Consider the following 23548-nt stretch of genomic DNA (forward strand, 5'->3'; position numbering starts at 1 on the left):
TTACTCTTTTATCTTCTGTTTGTCAGCTTCTCCGTTTTCTTTCACTAGTTCATGTTTTTCAATCGCGTGTTTCAAGATTCTTGACATGATTTTCTTTATTTCACATTTGTTTAGGATTTCTATTTCAGCAACCTGTTTATGAAATGCAATTAGTTTAAAAGCTAAATAATTAAGTTAATCTCAATCTCATACCAGATTATAAAATCGTGTCTTATTATAAAATCGTGTCTCATACTTGCGGCAAACGATTTTTATAATGGAATTATTAAATGAACCGTTGAGATTACTAATTTGAAGAAGTTAAACACACTATCCCTACTAGAAAACAAAGCAATTGCGACGGCCTTTCCTGTTGCAAAACTTTCGCAATTTCCCTGTAGCAACCCTTTTGCAACCAAAAAAGCGATCGGAAAAATGCAGGTCGCTATTGCTCTATTGCGACCATTGCAATAGTTGTTACGTTTTGCGACCACTACTGCCGCAGTTGCAAATCTTGCTACCAATGTTACGGTTGCAAATCCTGCTACCAATGTCGTAGTCGCTATATCTAATATAAACAGAGACTAACCCATTTTTCAAATCCCATATAAAAGATTTTAGTTATCATAGGCTTTTCAAAACAATCTACTAAAAAAATCCAACTATATACCAAGTTTAGGTTGTTTAACTCACCTCATCAAATTTCATAATCGCTTGTTTTGGATCTTTGATGTCAGGATCATGTTTAATTGCCTTATCAATCCACATACTGAACCAATTTACAAATTCATCTTTCCTCATGGTTTTATAGTTGCCATTTTGGTGAAAGTCGCTTGCTATATTTTTCAAGATTGTCTTGTCATCCAAAGACAGTACTCCAAAATCAACACTCGCAATGAAATTTTGTAACTCTTGTTGATGTATTATGTTGTCATTAATTTTGAAGTATGGCGAAAATAATCTGCGTAAAGAGCAAGAAACATAAATCATCCAACTTTTAACATGCTCGAGAAAGGAATCGAAAATATTGATCAAGGCAATAGTTACTCTTTTATCTTTCGCTTGTCAGCTTCTCCGTTTTCTTTCACTAGTTCATGTTTTCCAATCCCGTGTTTCAAGATTCTTGACATGATTTTCTCTACTTCACATCTGCTTAGGATTTCTTTTTCATCAACCTGTTTATAAACTTGAATTAGTTTAAAAGCTAAACATTAAAAATAAGATGCGGAACCCTAGGCCGCCGTCGCAGGTGCCGGCGGTTACGAAAGAAAGACGGGTATCAAAATTCTTCATCACGAATCTCCCGGAGGGTTCTACACCGTGGGAATTGGCAGAGTTTATGGAAGGGTTCGGGGACGTTGCAGGGGCGTTCGTAGCAAAAAAGAAAGACAAAGATGGTAGGCGATTCGGGTTTGTTTCCTTCATTAATGTTCGAGATTTGGTGGATTTGGAAAAGAAGCTTTATGGCATCAAGATGGGTAAGAATAGGTTAGTTATTAATATTGCGAAGTTTGCAATTGAAAATGGGGGGCAGTGGAGTAGTAGACAGGTTAGTGGGAGCAAGCCGGTGGCGAAGGGGATGAACGGTGGGGTAGAAATGGGGAGGGGGAGGAAGAAGGAGGAGAAGAGCAGTGAAAGATTCAGAGCGAATAATGGTGTCACGGTAAGGGGAATGTGGGGAAGGTCGTTCCGGGACATTTTGGCTGACAGGAAAGGCGGTGAAGACACCGGGGGGGAGAAGAAAGATGTCAATGGTTGCGAGGTGGTTATTCCTGATTCGACCGGCGCTTTTCAAGGGAAGTATAGAAGGTCATTGGTGGGACGAGCGATAGACTTCAAAGCACTTATTGATATGCGCCGGTTTGTTAATTCGGTGGGGAGGCGTGAGGTTGGGTTGCAGTATCTTGGGGGCATTTCGGTGTTGTTAACGTTTGAAAACGAATTCGAAGCTTCTAACTTCCTTGAAGATAAACCGGTATGGAATGATTGGTTCTTGTCGTTGGATAGGTGGACTGGACAGTCATTGCATGGTGAAAGAGTTGCGTGGTTAAAGATTGTTGGGGTACCGTTGCATTTGGCTTGTAATGAGACATTTGACTTGATTGGTGAGAAGTTTGGGAAGATTCTTAAAGCTTCTCAACTTTCGGAGAATGACGGGGACTTATCGGTTAGTTGTATTGGTATTTTAAGGGGTGAGGGGTTGAAGATTGACAATCTAGTCACTTTGGTTTGGAAAGATAAGTTATTTCGGGTCTCGGTTTATGAAGAAGTGGGTGACTGGATTCCGGATTGGTTGGAAGCGGATGGTAATTCTAGAGAATCGGGAGACGGGGTTGAACAGGGTTTTAATGATGGTGATCAATTGGAAGAAGGTGAAATTAGGGGGGTTAATGATGCTGTTGGAAATATTTTGCATGAAGGTGAGTTTATGGTCGGATGTAGTTCCCGTCAAAAAAAGTACAGGAAAAAGAAATTGAAAAAGAAGGTAGGGGGTGGGCTTGGAGATGGTGGGGTTGTTGGGCCAGAGGTGGGACGGTCTAAGAAAAGGCCCAGATGTGCATCCAGTGATCCTTTTAGTCTTGATTCAATTATTGGGATTACAAACTGTGGAAAGTATACCCAGATGGAGAATGAAGGTGACGGTTCGGGAGTGGGGATTAGTGGTTCATTCGGAGGAGTGGATCTCAACAGTACCCCTGTTGGTTTTGAAATGAATGGAGGTGACGGTCAGGACAGTATGAGGGTGGGGGCGGATGGAGGAGATAAAGTGGGGGTTGGTCGGGAGTCAGTGGATGAAGAGGTTGCGGCCACGGTTGAGACGGGTTTGGTAGCTGGAGTGCAGATTCACGGTTTTGAAGGCTTGGTTAAGGAGAACATTGTAGTGGGAGGTATTAATGGTGTGTTATCATGAATTTTTTATCTTTGAATCTTTGCGGGTTTGGGGGGGGGGGGGGTGGTGGTTATAAGGCTAGTTGGGTTAGAGATTTGGTTGGCAGTGAGAAAGTGGATGTTGGTGTTTTTCAAGAGACCAAACTGGAGATTGTTACTAGAGAGTTGTTGGCCAAATTCTGGGTTAAAGGTAATTTCGAGTTCGAGTATGTTGCTTCGTCGGGTTTGTCGGGTGGTTTATGTTGTGTTTGGGACCCTAGAGTTTTTGGGGTGTTAGATTGTATAAAGGATAGGAATTTTTTGTTTTTAAAAGGTTTCATGAAAGGTGAGGGGAGTCTTTTGAATATTGTTAACGTGTATGCTCCGCAAGGGGCGATGAGTAAGAAGATGTTGTGGGATCGGTTGTCGGATTTGGTTGGAGGTGGTGATGGGTTTTGGGTGGTTTGTGGAGATTTTAACGTTGTCAGGGAGGCGTCTGAACGAAGGAATTCGGTGTTCAAAGGGGGGTGCTCTCGGTCGTTTAATGGGTTTATCCGGGAAGCTAATCTTAGGGAGTTTGAGATGCGTAATTTCCGGTTCACGTGTATTCGTGAAGGGGGGAAGAAATGTAGTAAGTTGGATCGGTTTTTAGTTAGTGTTGATTTTTTTAATAAATGGCCGGAAGCTTGTTTGAGGGCTTTGTCTACATGTATATCGGATCATAGGCCTATTATTTTGTCGTGTAAAGAGGTTAACTTTGGCCCTCGGCCGTTTAGGGTGTTGAACTCTTGGACTTGTCGTGCCGGGTTCGAAGATGTGGTGAATATGGCGGTGAACTCTTTTGTTTTTGAAGGCTCGTCGGATTTGAGGTTGCTAACTAAACTTAAATGGTTGCGGATTCACATTAAACGGTGGAGGGATGAGATGGTAGTTAAAGAGGAAGAGGAGAAAAAGGTGGTTCGGGAGGAAATGGCTATTTTAGAAGAATGTCTTGAAGAAAGGGATTTAGAGGAGGATGAAGTATGGACTTTAGCAAGGTGTAAAGCGGTTTTAAAAGAACATGAAGGTTTGAAGCTTCAAGATTTGATTCAAAGATCTCGATTGAAGTGGGAAAGGGATGGAGATGATAATACTAAGTTCTTTCATTCTATGGTTAATTGTCGCAAAGCCTCGAATGGGATTCCAGGGTTGAATGTTAATGGGGTGTGGGTTACTAAGGCGTCGTTAATTAAAAAAGAAGTTTTTCGGTTTTTTAGGGAGCGTTTTCATGAAGATTTGGATAATAGACCGCATTTGAGATGTATTAATTGTTTAAGGCTGTCGGAAGAGGATAGTGGGTTTTTGGTTGAGCGGTTTAAAACTTCGGAGATTAAAGCCGCAGTTTTTGAATGTGGAAGTGACAAAGCGCCGGGACCGGATGGGTTCAATTTTTTCTTTATTAAAAAGTTTTGGGGAGTGTTTGAAGAAGACTTTTATGCAGTTTTTACAGATTTTTTTGAGGACGGTAAGATCAATATAGGTTGTAACTCTTCGTTTATCACGTTGATTCCTAAGAAGAAGGATCCTTTGTCATTAAACGACTACCGGCCTATTAGTTTGGTGGGAGTTATTGCTAAGGTTATTTCCAAGCTGTTGGCGAATAGGATGAAAGTGGTGTTGGACTCGGTTATTTCGGATCAACAGTCGGCGTTTATTTGTGGTAAGTCTATTATAGATGGGCCGCTTGTGATTAATGAAGTTGTTTCGTGGTGTAAGTTAAAGAAGAAGAAATGTTTTTTTTTCTTGAAAATAGACTTTGAGAAAGCGTATGATAACGTGAATTGGGATTTTGTGATTTCTATTCTTCATCAAATGAATTTCCCGGATAGATGGTGTCAGTGGGTTAGAGGACTTCTTTCTTCATCTCGGTCCGCGGTGTTGGTCAATGGGAGTCCGACTTACGAGTTTAAATGTTCTAAAGGAATGAGACAAGGTGATCCTAGTTCTCTTTTTTTGTTTCTCGTTGTTATGGAGGCGCTTTCGTGTATGATTCGTGCGGTGTGCGATGAAGGTTTATTTTGTGGAATCAAACTTCCTAACAATGGGCCGGTTCTTTCTCATTTGTTTTATGCGGACGATGCGATGATTTTGGGGGAGTGGTCTATTGATATAAGTGTGTTATTAGAGTGTTGAGGTGTTTTTATTTATGTTCCGGGTTGAAGATTAACGTGGCTAAATCGTCTTTGTTCGGTGTGGGTGTGGAGGATGATGAGATAGGGTGCATGGCGAACGTTATTGGGTGTAGGAAAGGTGAGTTTCCGTTTGAGTATTTAGGGCTCAAAGTTGGGGCGAATATGAATCGGATTGTTAGTTGGAATCCTGTGGTGGATATCATTCATAATAGGTTGGATTCTTGGAAGGTGAAAACTTTATCGATTGGAGGTAGGGTTACGCTTATTAAGTCGGTTCTTTCGAGTTTACCGGTGTATTATATGTCACTCTATGTTGTTCCTAAAGCGGTTATTAAGAAGATCGATTCGTTATATAAGAAGTTTCTTTGGGGAGGCTCGGTGGAGTCTAAGAAAATTCATTGGGTTGCGTGGGAGAGAGTTGCGGTGCCGATAAAGGAAGGGGACTTGGTATTTGTAGTACTGGTGTTTCCAGTGTTGCTTTGATAAGTAAGTGGCTGTGGAGGTATAAGAGTGAAAATGGTCTTTGGAAGAGGGTTATTTGTGCTATTCATAGGTCATCGGTTGGGTGGGGTGGGTTACCAATTGGTAGGTTGGTTAATGGGGTGTGGGCTGATATAGCTAAACAGGTGAATAAGCTTTTAGTCGGAAATGTTCCTTTTCGGAATTTTTTTAAGGGAGAAGTTCGTTCGGGGGGTGCGATTCAATTTTGGTTGGATCCTTGGATGACTTCAGTGCCCTTAAAGGATGTTTATTGTAATGCTTTTAAGGTTGAAAGGTTTAAAAATTGTTTGGTTTCGGATTGGGTTATTAAAGGGCCGAACGGTTTGGTGTTTGATTGGAGTTGGATAGATGGTGAGAGGAATTCGATAGTGTTGGATGAAATTGGCAGTATGGAAGCTTCTATTACACCGATGGTGTTTCCGGATGGAGAGGATTATTGGAGGTGGGTCGGTGGTGGGTCTAGTGGTTTTTCTGTCGGAACTGTTAAAAATCTTATTCGGGCCGAGAGTGGTTTCCGTGGCTCGGGGTCGTTTCGGTGGTGTAGATGGGTTCCGGTTAGATGTAATATTTTCGCTTGGATAGCTGTTTTGGGTAAAATTCCGACTGTTGACGCGTTATCGTATAGGAAGATTTCGGTGGGCCGCTCGATTTGTGTTTTATGCGAGTTTGGAGACGAGTCAGTTGAGCATATTTTCACTTCTTGTTATGTGGCGTCGATTATTTGGCAAGCTATTGCGTCATGGTGTGGTATAAAATTTTTTTGCCTTCTCCATGGATGATCTGATGGAGGTGCATAATTATGTTGGGCTTAAAGGATATGCTAAAACTGCTTTTCAAGGTATTGTTATCATCAGCTGTTGGCGAATATGGAAAGCTAGGAATGAATGTGTTTTTGATCGTAAAATTGTTAGGGTGGGTGATTTAATTAGTGAGATTAAATCCCTAAGTTTTTTCTGGTTTTTCAATAGGTTTGATAAGTATTCCCTGTCTTGGGATTCGTGGTGTCGATTTACGTTTATGTAATTGGTGTTTGTGGGTGGTTTTGCCTTTTTTTTGGGCTGTGTTTATAGAAATTTTCTTGTCAAAAAAAATACTTGTGTCCAACGATTTTAAAAATGGAAATTATTAAATGAACTGTTGAGATTACTAATTTCAAGAAGTTATATATAGACACTGTCTAATTAAATTGTGACTAACCCATTTTTCAAATCCCATATAAAAGATTTTAGTCATCAATTTATCATAGGATTTTCAAAGCAATCTACTGAAAAAATACAACTATATACCAAGTTTAGATTGTTTAACTTACCTCATCAAATTCTGATATCGCTTGTTTTGGATCTCTAATGTTAGGATCATATTGAATTGCCTTATCAATCCAATTGCTGAACCAATTTACAAATTCATCTTTCCTCATGATTTTATGATTGCCATTTTGGTGAAAGTCTCTTTCTATTTTTTCAAAGATTGTCTTTTGATCCATTGACGCTTCAAAATCAACACCCGCAATGAAATTTTGTAAGTCGTCTTGATATATTATGTCGTCACTATTTTGGAAGTATGGAGAAAATAATAACCTATATATATAAAGAACAAGAAACATCAATCATCCAACTTTTAATATGCTCGAAAAGGAAATCAAAAATAGATAATAGTTACTCTTTTATCTTTTGTTTGCCGATGTTCTTCGTTTTCATTCACTAGTTCATGTTTTCCAATCCAGTGTGACAAGATTCTTGACATGATTTTCTCTATTTCACGTTTGTTTAGATTTTCTATTTCATCAACCTGTTTATAAAATGGAATTAGTTTAAAAGTTGAATATTGTTAATCTCACTATCATACCAGATTACCAAACGGTGTCTCATACTTGTTGCCAAAGATTTTTATAGTGGGAATTATTTAATGAATTGTTGTCCTTCTTCCATTTTTCCAGTCATTTAGTGCATCCCCTTATGAACTCTTCTCGGTTGATCCTTCCGCTACTATCATCATCGAACTGTCTTGTAATTTCCGTTTTAGCATAATCATCAGAGATATTATCTTTCTCTAAGTCGAATTTTTTAATCAAATTTTCAAGTTCAGCATGTGTTATGCGCCTGTCGTAATCTTCGTCTGCTCTATAAAAAACACTGCGAAATTATATTCACATTATTATTGTTAATTTTTTTTATTATTTTTAAAGAAATGGGCCTAATTTGTTCCCAGAAGTGACTTTAGGTGAAGTCACTTGCCAACATCGACATCAACGTGTTGGCACCAACTTGGCATGCTTCAAATTTGGAAAGCAAATGTGCCGGCTGCGAAGATGCCATTGTTGACAAAAATATTATCAACAAAGTCACTCTTGGCACGTACATGATGGGACTTTAGATATATAATAAAATAATCCAAAGAAATTGTTAATACCGCTTTAATGATTCAGTGTTAGTTTTTCCATTCTCGTCAACAAGTTTATCATTGGCAAGCTTCTGGATATGATAAAAGAATCGAATTTGCAATTTTTCTTCCTTCAAGTATGCTAAACTCCTGGCCTGAACCCATGGATTCCAAATCTAGCGGCAAAAAAAATCCAGAAATTATGAACAATAATTCAATTAACAATATAAATTATAGCACTCGCATCTTATTCTTCATCTTCATCTTTGTTTATATATTTTAACTAAAAATATAATTTTCTCTAAATTTTGTTTACATTTTAAAAACATCTTCATATCTCATGCTCTATATTTATTTATATCTTACTCCCCAACACATATTTTATTATCTTTTTCACTTTCTTACACACTCAAACAATTGTATAGAATGATGGATCGTTGCCATATAAGTGAAAAAAACTATATTTTTCTTCATCTAGAGATAAAAATTATATAGTGTGAGATGCGCATGCTCTTACACATACTGTTATGAGAAAAAAAAAACATGTGGCGGTTTTATAGGTACCTGATAAGCAAAGTATATGGCTAGTGACACAAATGATACTACGAGAGATAGCAAAATCATGGTTGGACTTTTGATTAAAGCTACTAGCCCAATGGTTGTGAATGGAACCAGTGATAGAAGCATACTTATGACCATTTCCCCGTCTTGTCGTCAAGTTTTACACCATCATCTACCACACATGGGTCAAAGTGTATCTATAAATCACCATTACGCAAATAGGCATTCTAGAATATAAAAAACGAGTGGCAATATAATATATAGTCGCAAAATTAGCGGTCGCACACGTACAATCAATTAACAAAAAAACTAACAAATTAAAATTTAAAAGTGGCAACATATTTGTGGAAAAAAATTAAACTCAAATTTTAGCTTAGTTCATAAAAACAAAGTTTGCCACCTTCGTAACTTTGTGGAAAATGCATATAGAATTATTTGGATGGTTCACTTATTGGTAAGATTTAGAAAAGTAGAAAAAAATGGTTAATTTAAATTTGAATCCATGTTGAAATTTTTTGCATGATACCCGAGATTGGAATAAAATATCTGTCTTAATAGGTTGTTTACCACAATTTACGCTCAAATAATATAGATTAAGTATCATGTATGATTGATGATCTAACCCTTTAGAATTGAAAGCATGTGTTTATTAGGCAGGCGTTTTGATGAATCATGCTGGTGTTCGTCTCCTTGTATTGACTCTTCTTTGCGAAGCTTATACTTGTTTAATATTATGCAAAGCCCCCATATAAACGTGAGGGTGATTAGGGTTGATCCTGCATATATGCTCAAACCAAATGCCACTTGATATTGTGCAGCTGAATTTGTAGAACCTACACCTCCCACTGCAACAAGACATATTTAGACGTCAATTCATTTTGAGAAGCCAATTTTTCAGGTAAAACATAAACCCGATACCCATCCTAAACCCACGAGAATTTCTTTAGTTAATAGGATACTCAATCTCATACACGAATAACCGTCTCATTGCCTATATTTGGCTTCGAGATCAGTGATATGGTTCGGGCTTACTCAACCCGTCAAAGAATTATAACTTATTCCATGAAATGGATTACTCGATTCACATAGATATACGTACACACGTCTATGTATCCGGTACAAATAGATCATACCATGAAAAAAATATATAAATAACTTGAGTAACTATGCTAAGATAATGTGAAGTTCTTAATACTACAATAGAGTTTTTTATACATAGATTTAATTGAAAATTATAATTGCATTTAGTGTAAAAAACATAAGTTGTTTCAAACCTCTTAATTTAGGAATTTCCAATCTAATTAATAAAGATCAAGGCCCTAAGATGCAATTGAATATATATATTATATATATATATATATATAGGTGGGATCTAGAGAGAACTTCTCTTAAACAGTGAACTAGAGAACTAATAAAAACTATTTTTAACTTTTTTTTAAAAAAAATATATTGCGGTTTCTTTTTCTTTCCTCCTTCTAATAAGATGATATTGTTCTTTAAAAAAAAAATCGGCGATGTAGTGCATATGTGCATTGCATATATACAATAGTGTTTTATTGCATATAATACAACACAATTGTATTATACAATACACACTATTGAATATATGCAAATACAAACAATAATAATTGTTCTCAAAACAAACTATCGCATATACGTAATACAACGCTAATGCACATATGCACTATATTGTTTTTTTGGTATTTTTTATATAATATCACACTATTGCCTAATACAATATAAAAAATTACATATATGCTATTCAACATTATTGCACATATCAAAATACACACTAGTGCACATATGCAATAAAAAAAAGTCGATGTATTGCATATGTGCACTACAACGAGTTTTTTTTTTAATTTTTTTTATATTTTTCGAGTAAATGGTAACAAAATATAAGAATAATGACAAAAACAGAAATTTAAAATATTTTTTTAATTAAATTAAAAATATTTCTTTATTAGTTCTCTAGTTCTCTCTAAGAAGGAGTTCTTTCTTGATCTTCTCTCTCTCTCTATATATATATACACGCGCGCGCTTGTGTTTGAATTAACCTAATAAATAATTTAAGTCTAGCTTAATAAATGATACATGACAAATAACATGTTGCAATTATTAAATGAAATAAAAAAATAGTCTGGTGGCAAAAACTATAAAAAAAAGTAAATAAGTAGGTTACAATACGGGTCATTTTAAAAGTGTCAAGTTGCAAAAAGGTAAGTTTCAAAACTGGCCCGTTTTTTGAGATTCTAATAATATCTATCTACAAACATGAAGTTAATAAGCTTACCGATGACTAAGACGATTCTAGGTAATGCCATTAGCACTCGGAAAACACTTGCACCAAAGACGACATCTCCAAGTAATAACAAAAATAAAGTCTGGCTTCCTTTATGTATCCATTCTCCCCCCAACATAATCATATACGTATACATAATCATTAGGAACACCCCTTCCGACATAGTGTTTGCGCATGGCAAGAAACCATAGATGCTCTGGCATCTCTTCTCGCCATACAACATTGTTGTGGAAACCGAAGAATTAGAAGCACCCATACGAAGATAATCACGTGTTTTCTTAGGGTTTATGTCATAAATCCCGTCTGAGATCATGGAACCTGTTGAATCAGGTTCGAGTTCTAGCCATCTTCCTTTCACCATTTTATTACTTTTGAAGAAATGGGTTTCTAATTTGTTCCCAACAGTGACTTTAGGTGAAGTCGCACTTGCCAACATCGACATCAACGTGTTGGCAGCAACTTTGCACGCTTCAAATTTGGAAAGCAAATGTGCCAGCTGTGAAGATGCCATTGTCGGCAAAAACATTATAAACAAAGCCACTCTTAAGTCACTCTTGGCATGCACGATGTGACTTTAGATATAATAATAAAATAATCCAAAGAAATTGCTAATACCGCTTTAATGATTCAGTGTTAGTTTTTCCATTCTTGTCAACAAGTTTATCATTGGCAAGCTTCTGAATATGATAAAAGAATCGAATTTGCAATTTTTTTTCCTTCAAGTATGCTAAACTCCGGGCCTGAACCCATGGATTCCAAATCTAGCGGCAAAAAAATCCAGAAATTATGAACAATAATTCGATTAATAATATACATTACAACATTCGTACCTTATTCTTCAACTCTGTTTATATTTTTAACAAAAAACATAATTTTCTCTAAATTTTGTTTATATTTTAAAAACATCTCCACCTCTCATTCTCTACATTTATCTATATCTTACTTCCCAGTACATATTTTATTATTTTTTTCACTTTCTTACACACTCAAGCAATTGTATAGAATGATGGATCATTACACCTAAATATGGTAATATGAGTGGGTCGGATTGGATTTGAGTGATGGGTTAGAATGAGTTTGGGTCAGGATGGTTACGGATTAGGATGGGTTTTCAAAATAGAGGGTTAGGATATGTATGGGTCAAGATAGGTAAGTTAATCCATCTTGACCCAAGTAAAGGTTAAAATGCAAAATGTTTCAAAAACCCCTCAAAAAAATATTCAAAAAAAATAATAACCCAAAAGACAAATCGAAAACGCAAAAAGTAAAATAACTAAAAATGTTTCCCCTATCTTCCTCGTTCATTAAAAAAAATACCCCGGTTTTGTCTCGGTTTAGGTTCGGATTTTTCAGTTTTTTTTCCTTTTCGGTTTTGCTTTTTTCATTTCGGTCGGTTTCGGTATATGTTCGGTTTCAATGATTTCGGTTTCGGTTTCTCGGTTTTTATTCGGTTCCATGGGTTTTGTTTGAAATAAAATTGGATAAAGCTTGTTTTAGTCCATTCTAACCCACAAGCAAACCCATTCTAACCTATAACCAAAAGTCACTAGCATTTTTCCAACTCATCTTGACATTCTTGCAAAATTCTTTTGATCCATACCCATTTGGGTTTGTTTTGCCACCCTTATATAAGTGAAAAAACTATATTTTTCTTCATCTAGAGATAAAAATTATATAGAGTGTGAGATGTGTATGCTCTTACACATATTGTTATGTAAAGAAACATATGGCGGTTTTTGTAGGTACCTGACAAGCAAAGTATATGGCTAGTGACACAAATGATACCACCAGAGAGAGCAAAATCATGGTTGGACTTTTGATTAAAGCTACTAGTCCAATGGTTGTTAATGGAACCAATGATAGAAGCATGCTTATGACCATTTCCCCGGTCTTGTCGTCAAGTTTTACACCATCATCTACCACACAAGGGTCAAAGTGTATCTATAAATCATCATTACGCAAATATGTATTCTAGAATATCAAAAACGAGTGGTAATATAATAGTTGCAAAGTTAGCGGTTGCACACGTTCAATCAATTAACAGAAAAACTAACAAATTTAAACTTAAAAGTGGCAACAAATTTGTGGAAAAAGAATTAAACTCAAATTTTAGCTTAGTTCGTAAAATGGTTGCAAAGTTTGCGACCTTTTCAATTTTGTGGTAACTCGTCGTAACTTTGTGGAAAATGTATATAGAATTAAATTTTGTCGCAAAATCAACCGAAACTTTTTTGAATGGTTCACTTATTGTCAGATTTAAAAAGGTAGAAAAAAAATAGTAAATTTAAATTTGAATCCAGGTTACAACCGAAAATATATAACTAAAACAGAAGATTTCATAAATTGTCCTTTGATTTGACTATATAGTAAGTTTCGTCCATAGATTTTAAAAAATGCAATCCTTATCCACACATTTGTGAGAGGTTGCATGTTTAGAACCTACCGTTTATCCCCGATAGTTTTTTTTTTTTTTTTGAGTTAGCCACATGCTTTTGTGATCTTAAATTAGTTTTGACTATCTGCGATTGATTGGAGCACAGGATTAGCCGGTTGAAGTTTTGGGTGTTGTCTTAATTTGGATCAAGTCAGCAATGGTTCGATTCATACAATTCGAGGATATCGAAGACTTGGGGAGAAAAGAACTTAGAGTAATTTATTTTTGGTTTTTTAGTGGCTTTGCTTTAGTTTTATCATAATAAAAAGGAGTGAGGCAAGTTTCTCAACATCACGTGTGTTGCGTGTTTGTTCTCGTCCTGATTTCCAGCAATTAGTGTTAGAGGTGTGGGAGAAAGATCAAGAATAAAGCCACTAGAAACTAGCAAGAGGAGTTGTTAGTTGATTTAGTTAAAGGCACTCGCATAACAAAATGCACTGCTTATCGTTAGTCGTTTTCTTCGATATGGAGCGGCCAACAAGGCAAAAAAGGTTAGTATGGTAGAATTTCTAGCGAACTAGATTGTAATAGTGAAGGAGAACAAGTCAATCCCGTTTCCATGCCCAATTCTGATGGCAACTAACTACACCATACGGACCTTGAAGATCAAAGCTGTGTTTAGCGTCCACGGAATATGGGAAGAGTAATCAATACAGCCGTAGAATGATGTTCGTCCTAAAAAACAATATGGCCATAGCAGTCATGTACAAAGAGATTTTAGAGGAACTTGTTCTTAAAGTCACATAAGTATACCACCACCAAGGAGATACGGGACTCTCAAAGTATGCTACGTTGGTGTCAATCGAGTTCAAAAGGCTCGCCTGCAAACACTACAATTTGATTTAAGGAGTTAAAAATGAAGGAATATTGAAGAGGCGATCAAAGACTTGGCTGGACGTTTTAGTGAATTGGTGTCGAAGGTAAACAACCTTGGAGTTACATTTAAAGAAACCAAACTAGTCAGGTAGTTTCTTTGGAGTTGTCCCTAGACTTTTCTACATATTGTTGCCTCTATTGTATAAACTGTCTATTTATATAGCACGCCTTTCAAGTAGAAATAGGTAGGATCATAGCATAGGAAGAAAGAATTCAAACATGTGAATAAAGTGAAGATCATGCAGAATTGTTGTTTCTCGATCAAATTGTTAAGATCGTAATCAAGGGTGTGGCAGTGCGAGTTTAGACGACCGAAGGTCTTGTGATCTCATCAAGAATGAGGCCACGTTAACGACCAAAATAGGGAGAGTCATAACAACACAATCAAAGATCACAAGGAGCCATATACCAAAAGTGGTAAGTCACATATTATAAAGGAAGGAGCACATCTAATTGAAAGCGAAGATGATGAACCAACACTAGTCTTATTCATGTGCAAGCAATAGGAGTTTCTGGGTAATATATATGCTCAGAAAATTAATATGGTTCGTAATCAGAATCTGATACGTGGTTAGAGTACATGGACTTTAATGGTTCGGACAGACATGAAGAAGAACTTCAGATGATGACCCGGGAATTATGGGTTCTATTGGGTATAGATAACATGGGGTCAAGTAGAATAGTGGATCATGATCCAAATTAGGGCGAGATTATTTGCTTAATTTGGATCGGGTCAAGAATGGGATGATTCAGATGATGACCAAAGAAATCGAGGACTTGGAATAAGGAATTTGAGTAATTTATTTTCGTTTTATTTATTTTATTTTCGTAGTATAAAGAAGTCGAGCAATGGGTCGACGTAGAGTGCGTTTCATGTTTATTTTTTGAGTGATGCCCGAGATTGGAATAAAATATCTGTCTTAATAGGTTGTTTACCACAATTTACGCTCAAATAATATAGATTAAGTATCATGTATGATTGATGATCTAACCCTTTAGAATTGAAAGCATGTGTTTATGAGGCAGGCGTTTTGATGAATCATGCTGGTGTTCGTCTCCTTGTATTGACTCTTCTTTGCGAAGCTTATCCTTGTTTAATATTATGCAAAGCCCCCATATAAACGTGAGGGTGATGAGGGTTGATCCTGCATATATGCTCAAACCAAATGCCACTTGATATTGTGCAGCTGAATTTGTAGAACCTACACCTCCCACTGCAACAAGACATATTTAGACGTCAATTCATTTTGAGAAGCCAATTTTTCAGGTAAAACATAAACCCGATACCCATCCTAAACCCACGAGAATTTCTTTAGTTAATAGGATACTCAATCTCATACACGAATAACCGTCTCATTGCCTATATTTGGCTTCGAGATCAGTGATATGGTTCGGGCTTACTCAACCCGTCAAAGAATTATAACTTATTCCATGAAATGGATTACTCGATTCACATAGATACACGTACACACGTGTGTGTGTCCGGTACAAATAGACCACACCATGAAAAAAACGTATAAATAACTTTAGTAACTATGCCTAATATAACGTTGAGTTATTAATACTATGCTAGAGTTTTTTTTATAGATGTAACTGAAAATTCTAATTGCATTTATCGTAAAAATCATAAGTTGTTGCAAACCTCATAATTTAGGAATTTCCAATCTAATTAATAAAGATCAAGGCCCTAAGATGCAATTATACACAAACACACTAGTTTTTATCTCACGTATTACGGAGGTTGTTTTACATTATTCGTTTATGATATTTATATAATTTATGGATTTTAATTTATTTATTATAAGGAAGTTAATAGCATACTTAGGGGGATGATGAAAGTGTTTCAAAATTAATGAGATGGTTATAACCCGATTTAAAAACTATCTGGGTTTGGTGAGACCCACGACCCGCTTATTTTTTTACTATAAAATTGTTTATTAATTTATAAACAATTTCTTAAAAAACAACAGATATTAATTTTTTGTATATCCTTATTTTATAGGATTTTCATATCATATATTTGGTAAGATTAATTATTAATTTAATGAGATGTTATAACCCGATTATGGGCTATCTGAGTTTGGTAAGACCCATACTCGTGAATTCGGGTCAAATGCATGATAAACCTTCATTTACAAATAAAGCAATCTGATGTTTTGAGAAAAATTAGGAAGCAACCAGAGAGCTTTTAAAGGTTTTGTTTATATATATTTAAGATATACTGTTTTACATTATTCATTTCTAATATTCATATAGTTTTAGGATTTTAATTTTATTTATTGTAAGGAGGTTAATAATAAACTTAGGATTCCACAAATAAATGAGATGCTATAATCTGGTTTAAAAGTTATCTAGGTTTGGTGAGATTCATGACCCGTTTTTTTTAATATAAAATTGTTTCTTAATTATAAATAATATCTTAAAAAAACAGATATTAATTTTAGTATATCCCTATCTTATAGGGTTTTTATATCAAATATTTGATTAGATTAATTTTTAATATAATGAGATGTTATAACCCGTTTAAGGGCTATCTGGGTTTGTGAGACCCATACCCGTGAAATCGAGTCAAATGCATGAGAAGCCTTCATTTACAAATAAAGCAGCCTGGTGGCTTGAGAGAATTTAGGGATGTTTTGTTTATATATATTTAAGATAGGAGAGGGTTATCCTTAAAACAAATAGTTTCATATAAAGACTAGGAATAAATCGTAGCCATTGAATCATGTTAATCGATAGTTGATATTTAAAATTATCAAAAACTAACATAGTTTCCTAGAATTAATCTTTAATCATTATAACCGACATAGTTTCCTAAAATTGTTATTTCACCATGGGTTGTAATGTCACGGTTTGGTTCTTACCATTCTTAGGAAACTTGTTATTTTTATTTAAACCATTATATATATAAACAAAGACCCTAAAATTCTACTTGTCATAATGTGGTCGCTCCCCCTTTTTATGGAAGCCACCAGATTGTTTGATTTTTAAATGGAGTTCTCTCATTGATTTGACCCAAATTCATGGGTATGGGTCTTACCAAAACCAGATAGCTCTTAAACGGGTTATAACATCTCATTAAATTAAAAATTAATCTTACCAATTATTTGATATGAAAATCCTATAAAATATGGATATACTAAAATTTAATATTCAATTTAAAAAGAAAAGGATATTATTTATAATTAATAAACAATTTTATAGTAAAAAAACATGAGCGGGTCATGGGTCACCAAATCCAAATAGGTTTTAAACGGGTTATAACATATCATTTATTTATGAAACCATTTTATCATCAAACCCTAAGTATATTATTAACTTTCTTACAATAAAGAAAATTTAAATCCAAAAAATAAATATTAAAAAAACGAAAAATGTAAAACATTCATTCTCTCAAACCATCAGAACTTTCTTACAATAAATAAAATTAAAATCCAAATATACTTATGTAAATATTAAAAACGAATAATGTAATATAACCCCCGTAATACGGGGGATAAAATCTATAATATATATAAACAAGACCCTAAAATCCTACGTGTCGCGATGTGGTCGCTCCCCCTTTTTATGAAAGACACCATATTGTTTGATTTTTAAATAGAGTTCTCTCATTGATTTAACCCAAATTCATGGGTATGGGTCTTACCAAAACCAGATAGCTCTTAAACGGGTTATAACATTTCATAAAATTAAAAATTAATCTTACCAATTATTTGATATGAAAATCCTATAAAATAGGGATATACTAAAATTTAATATTCAATTTTAAAAGAAAAGGATATTATTTATAATTAATAAACAATTTTATAGTAAAAAAACATGAGCAGGCCATGGGTCACCAAATCCAAATAGGTTTTAAACGGATTATAACATATCATTTATTTATGAAACCCTTTTATCATCAAACCCTAAGTATATTATTAACTTTCTTACAATAAAGAAAATTTAAATCCAAAAAATAAATATTAAAAAAACGAAAAATGTAAAACATTCATTCTCTCAAACCATCAGAACTTTCTTACAATAAATAAAATTAAAATCCAAATATACATATGTAAATATTAAAAACGAATAATGTAAAATAACCCTCGTAATACGGGGGATAAAAATGGAGTTCTCTCATTGATTTAACTCAAATTCATGGGTATGGGTCTTACCAAAATCAGATAGCTCTTAAACGGGTTATAACATCTCATTAAATTAAAAATTAATCTTACCAGTTATTTGATATGAAAATCCTATAAAATAGGGATATACTAAAATTTAATATTCAATTTTAAAAGAAAAGGATATTATTTATAATTAATAAATAATTTTATAGTAAAAAAACATGAGCGGGTCATGGGTCACCAAATCCAAATAGGTTTTAAACGAGTTATAACATATCATTTATTTATGAAACCCTTTTATCATCAAACCCTAAGTATATTATTAACTTTCTTACAATAAAGAAAATTTAAATTCAAAAAATAAATATTAAATAAACGAAAAATGTAAAACATTCATTCTCTCAAGCCATCAGAACTTTCTTACACTAAATAAAATTAAAATCTAAATATACTTATGTAAATATTAAAAACGAATAATGTAAAATAACCCCCGTAATACGGGGGATAAAATCTATAATATATATAAACAAGACCCTAAAATCCTACGTGTCGCGATGTGGTCGCTCCCCCTTTTTATGGAAGACACCATATTGTTTGATTTTTAAATGGAGTTCTCTCATTGATTTAACCCAAATTCACGGGTATGGGTCTTACCAAAACCAGATAGCTCTTAAACGGGTTATAACATCTCATAAAATTAAAACTTAATCTTACCAATTATTTGATATGAAAATCCTATAAAATAGGGATATACTAAAATTTAATATTCAATTTTAAAAGAAAAGGATATTATTTATAATTAATAAACAATTTTATAGTAAAAAAACATGAGCGGGCCATGGGTCACCAAATCCAAATAGGTTTTAAACGGGTTATAACATATCATTTATTTATGAAACCATTTTATCATCAAACCCTAAGTATATTATTAACTTTCTTACAATAAAGAAAATTTAAATCCAAAAATAAATATTAGAAAAATGAAAAATGTAAAACATTCATTCTCTCAAGCCATTAGAACTTTCTTACAATAAATAAAATTAAAATCCAAATATACATATGTCAATCAATCAATCAATCATGCCCAGTAAAATCCCACCGACAGCAAAGCTATAAGTAGGGTCTGGGGAGGGTGGGATGTAGGCACACCGTACCTCTATCCAAAGGAATAAAGAGGTGGCTTCCAGAGAGACCCTCGGCTCTAAGTACATGTGTATGAAGCAAAATAAAGGAAATCAAAGTTTAACAGTTATATAAAAACTACTACTAATTATAATAATATTAATAATAAGATCACAGTTTAACAGCTATATAAAAGCTAATAATAATTATTATAATAATAATATATGTAAGGGAAATACCATTATGGTATGTGACCTAAATAAGTTAAGTCTAAGCCCTAAGGTATTCAATTCTCTCTAAAAATCCTTAACTTTAATTCTACTTCTCCACGAATTCTTATCCTCAACCATGTCCTCAGAGAGGTTTAGGTCTATCAAATCATGCCTAATCCTCTCATCCCAAGTTAATTTCGGTCGTCCTCTACCCCTCCTCCCCTATATAGTAATGTTTTCTACGGATCTAACAGGATTCGTCGTCTGTCTTCTCTTTACATGTCCAAACCATCTCAATCTCCACTCTCTTATCTTGTCTGCTATGTTCGCCACCCCTAATCTCTCGCGAAACACAACGTTTCTTATTCGGTCTAGCCTTGTGTGCCCACACATCCAACGTAGCATTCTCATTTCTGCTACCTCCATCTTACGCACTTGTGCCTTCTTGATGGCCCAACAAGCTGTTCCATATAGCGTTGCAGGTCTAACTGCCACCCTATAGAATTTTCCCTTTAGTTTAGTCGGGAAACTCTTGTCGCACAATATACCTGTGGCTGCTTTCCATCTACACCATCCTACCTGAACTCGGTGGGTCACATCACTGTCTAATTCCCCGTCGCTCTGTACAAATGATCCTAAATACTTGAACTTCGTTACCTGCGGGACCACCTGCCCTTCAATTGTGATCTGTGCGTCTTCATTGTCATTTATCCCACCAAAATCACAGTGGATGTACTTCGTCTTAGATCGGCTAATCTTTAAACCTTTTGTCTTTAAGGTTGTTCGCTACTTCTCAAGCCTCATGTTTAGATCTTGTTTTTTCTCAGCAAGTAACACAATATCGTCTGCGAACATCATGCACCACGGGAGAGTCCCCTGAATCGACTTTGACAACTCATCCAAGACTACTGCAAAAAGAAACGGGCTCAACGCTGACCCCTGGTGAAAACCTACCTCTACAGGAAAGAAATCAGTATCCCCCAATGGCGCACGGACACTTGTTTCACTCCTGGTATACATATCCATAATTATCTCTATGTATTTCCTGGGCACTCTTCTACCCTCCAAGCACTCCCAGAGCACCTGTCGTGGCACACTGTCGTAGGCCTTTTCTAGGTCAATAAACACCATATGTAGATCACGCTTCTTCTTCCTATACTTTTCCATTAATCTTTTTATAAGGTGTATTGCCTCTGTGGTGGAACGCCCCGGCGTGAAGCCAAATTGGTTGACCGTAACCTGAGTTTCTCGTCATACATATGTAAATATTAAAAACGAATAATGTAAAATAATCCCCGTAATACGGGGGATAAAATCTTAATATATATAAACAAGACCCTAAAATCCTACGTGTTGCGATGTGGTCGCTCCCCCTTTTTATGGAAGACACCATATTGTTTGATTTTTAAATGGAGTTCTCTCATTGATTTAACCCAAATTCACGGGTATGGGTCTTACCAAAACCAGATAGCTCTTAAATGGGTTATAACATCTCATAAAATTAAAAATTAATCTTACCAATTATTTGATATGAAAATCATATAAAATAGGGATATACTAAAATTTAATATTCAATTTTAAAAGAAAAGGTTATTATTTATAATTAATAAACAATTTTATAGTAAAAAAACATGAGCTGGCCATGGGTCACCAAATCCAAATAGGTTTTAAACGGGTTATAACATATCATTTATTTATGAAACCCTTTTATTATCAAACCCTAAGTATATTATTAACTTTCTTACAATAAAGAAAATTTAAATCCAAAAAATAAATATTAAAAAAAACAAAAAATGTAAAACATTCATTCTCTCAAGCCATTAGAACTTTCTTACAATAAATAAAATTAAAATCCAAATATACATATGTAAATATTAAAAACGAATAATGTAAAATAACCCCCGTAATACGGGGGATAAAAATGGAGTTCTCTCATTGATTTAACTCAAATTCATTGGTATGGGTTTTACCAAAATCAGATAGCTCTTAAACGGGTTATAACATCTCATTAAATTATAAATTAATCTTACCAATTATTTGATATGAAAATCCTATAAAATAGGGATATACTAAAATTTAATATTCAATTTTAAAAGAAAAGAATATTATTTATAATTAATAAACAATTTTATATTAAAAAAACATGAGCGGGCCATGGGTCACCAATACAGATAGGTTTTAAATGGGTTATAACATATCATTTATTTATGAAACCCTTTTATCATCAAACCCTAAGTATATTATTAACTTTCTTACAATAAAGAAAATTAAAATCCAAAAAATAAATATTAAAAAACGAAAAATGTAAAACAACCATTCTCTCAAGCCATCATATTGCTTTATTTGTAAATGAAGGCATTTCACGCATTTAACCCGAATTCACGGGTAAAGGTCTTACCTAACCCAGATAGCTCTTAAACGGGTTATAACATCTCATTATATTAAAAATTAATCTAATCAAATATTTGATTTGAAAATCCTATAAAATAGGAATATACTAAAATTTAATATCCTATTTTATTTAAAAAAATATTATTTATAATTAAGAAACAATTTTATAATAAATAAAATAAACGGTAATGGGTATCACCAAACCTAGATAACTTTTAAACCGAATTATAACATATCATTTATTTGTGAAACTATTTCATTATCAAACTTCAAGTATATTTATTATTAACTTTTTTGCAATAAATAAAATTAAAATCCAAATATACATATATAAATATTAAAAACGAATAATGTACAACAACCCCCGTAATAGGGGGGATAAAATCTAGTATATATATGTGTGTACACGCGCGCGTGTGTATACGTGTGTGTTGAATTATTAACCTAATAAATAGTTTAAGACTTAAATGATATATGACAAATAACTTGTTGCAATTATTAAATGAAATAAAAAAAATAGTCTAGTGGCAAAAACTTAAAAAAAAAAGTAAGAAAGAAAGTAAATAAGTAGATCACACTTCACAGTACGAGTCTTTTTAAAAGTGTTAAGTTGCAAAAAGGTAACTTCCAACACCGGCCCTTATTTTGAGATTCTAATAATGTCTATCTATAAGCATGAAGTTAATAAGCTTACCAATGACTAAGACGATTCTAGGCAATGCCATTAGCACCCGGAAAACACTGGCACCAAAGACGACATCTCCGAGTAATAACAAAAATAAAGTCTCGCTTCCTTTATGTATCCATTCTTCCCCCAACATAATCATACACGTATACATAATCACTAGGAACACCCCTTCCGACATAGTGTCCGCACATGGCAAGAAACCATAGATGCTCTGGCACCTATTCTCGCCATACAACATTGTTGTGGAAACCGAAGAATTAGAAGCACCCATACGAAGATAATCACGTGTTTTCTCAGGGTTTACATCATGAATCCCGTCTGAGATCATGCTACCTTTTGAATCAGATTCGAGTTCTAGCCATCTTCCTTTCACCGTGCCAATGGCGATCATAAAAACCAAGAAAGTAAAGCGGAAACATGTCATTTCTAACGTGTTTTAGTGAGAAGTAGTTATTTAGATCTAAAGGATAATCTGTACTTGGTACTTGCTAAAATCACCTGTTGAGATTTTATAAGCGGCCTGAAGAACAAGTTGTACTACATGAAGTCAAGGTCTTCGATAAATTAATATTTATTAGGTGAGGCAACAATGCTACATGACATATATAAATATATATAGATTATAGAAATTTAAAATTGCAATGAACTACCCTCATGTTAGTTTAAGTCGCAAAGGTAAGCCTTTATATTTGAACTAGTTTATATACCCGTGTGATATACGAGTTTAAAAAATTATTTTTAAAACATAATAGTAAATATAATCTATGAATTTTTATAAATCAAATAAATATATTACCAAATTAATAACCAATTATTTGGACAAAAATTAGCTGGTTCAAACCGTCAAACGAGTGCTTTTACAAAGTTCACAAATTAATCATGCAAATTTTATCAAGTTCTAATATAACCAAATTGTATACCAATAACCCTCAACTAATTCTAATTCTTCTTAATA

The 23548-nt window shown here is 34.2% G+C and overlaps 1 pseudogene; it reads right to left on the reverse strand.

Annotated features, from left to right (window-relative positions):
* LOC143568773 (sodium/calcium exchanger NCL-like) lies at positions 1–23017 on the reverse strand (annotated as a pseudogene).
* Between the last annotated feature and the right edge of the window lie 531 nt (positions 23018–23548).

Source organism: Bidens hawaiensis, unplaced genomic scaffold (genome assembly GCF_021521415.1).
Source record: "Bidens hawaiensis isolate Kalapana, Puna unplaced genomic scaffold, B.hawaiensis_p1.1 tig00024227_1, whole genome shotgun sequence".
Classification (NCBI taxonomy): Eukaryota; Viridiplantae; Streptophyta; class Magnoliopsida; order Asterales; family Asteraceae; genus Bidens; species Bidens hawaiensis.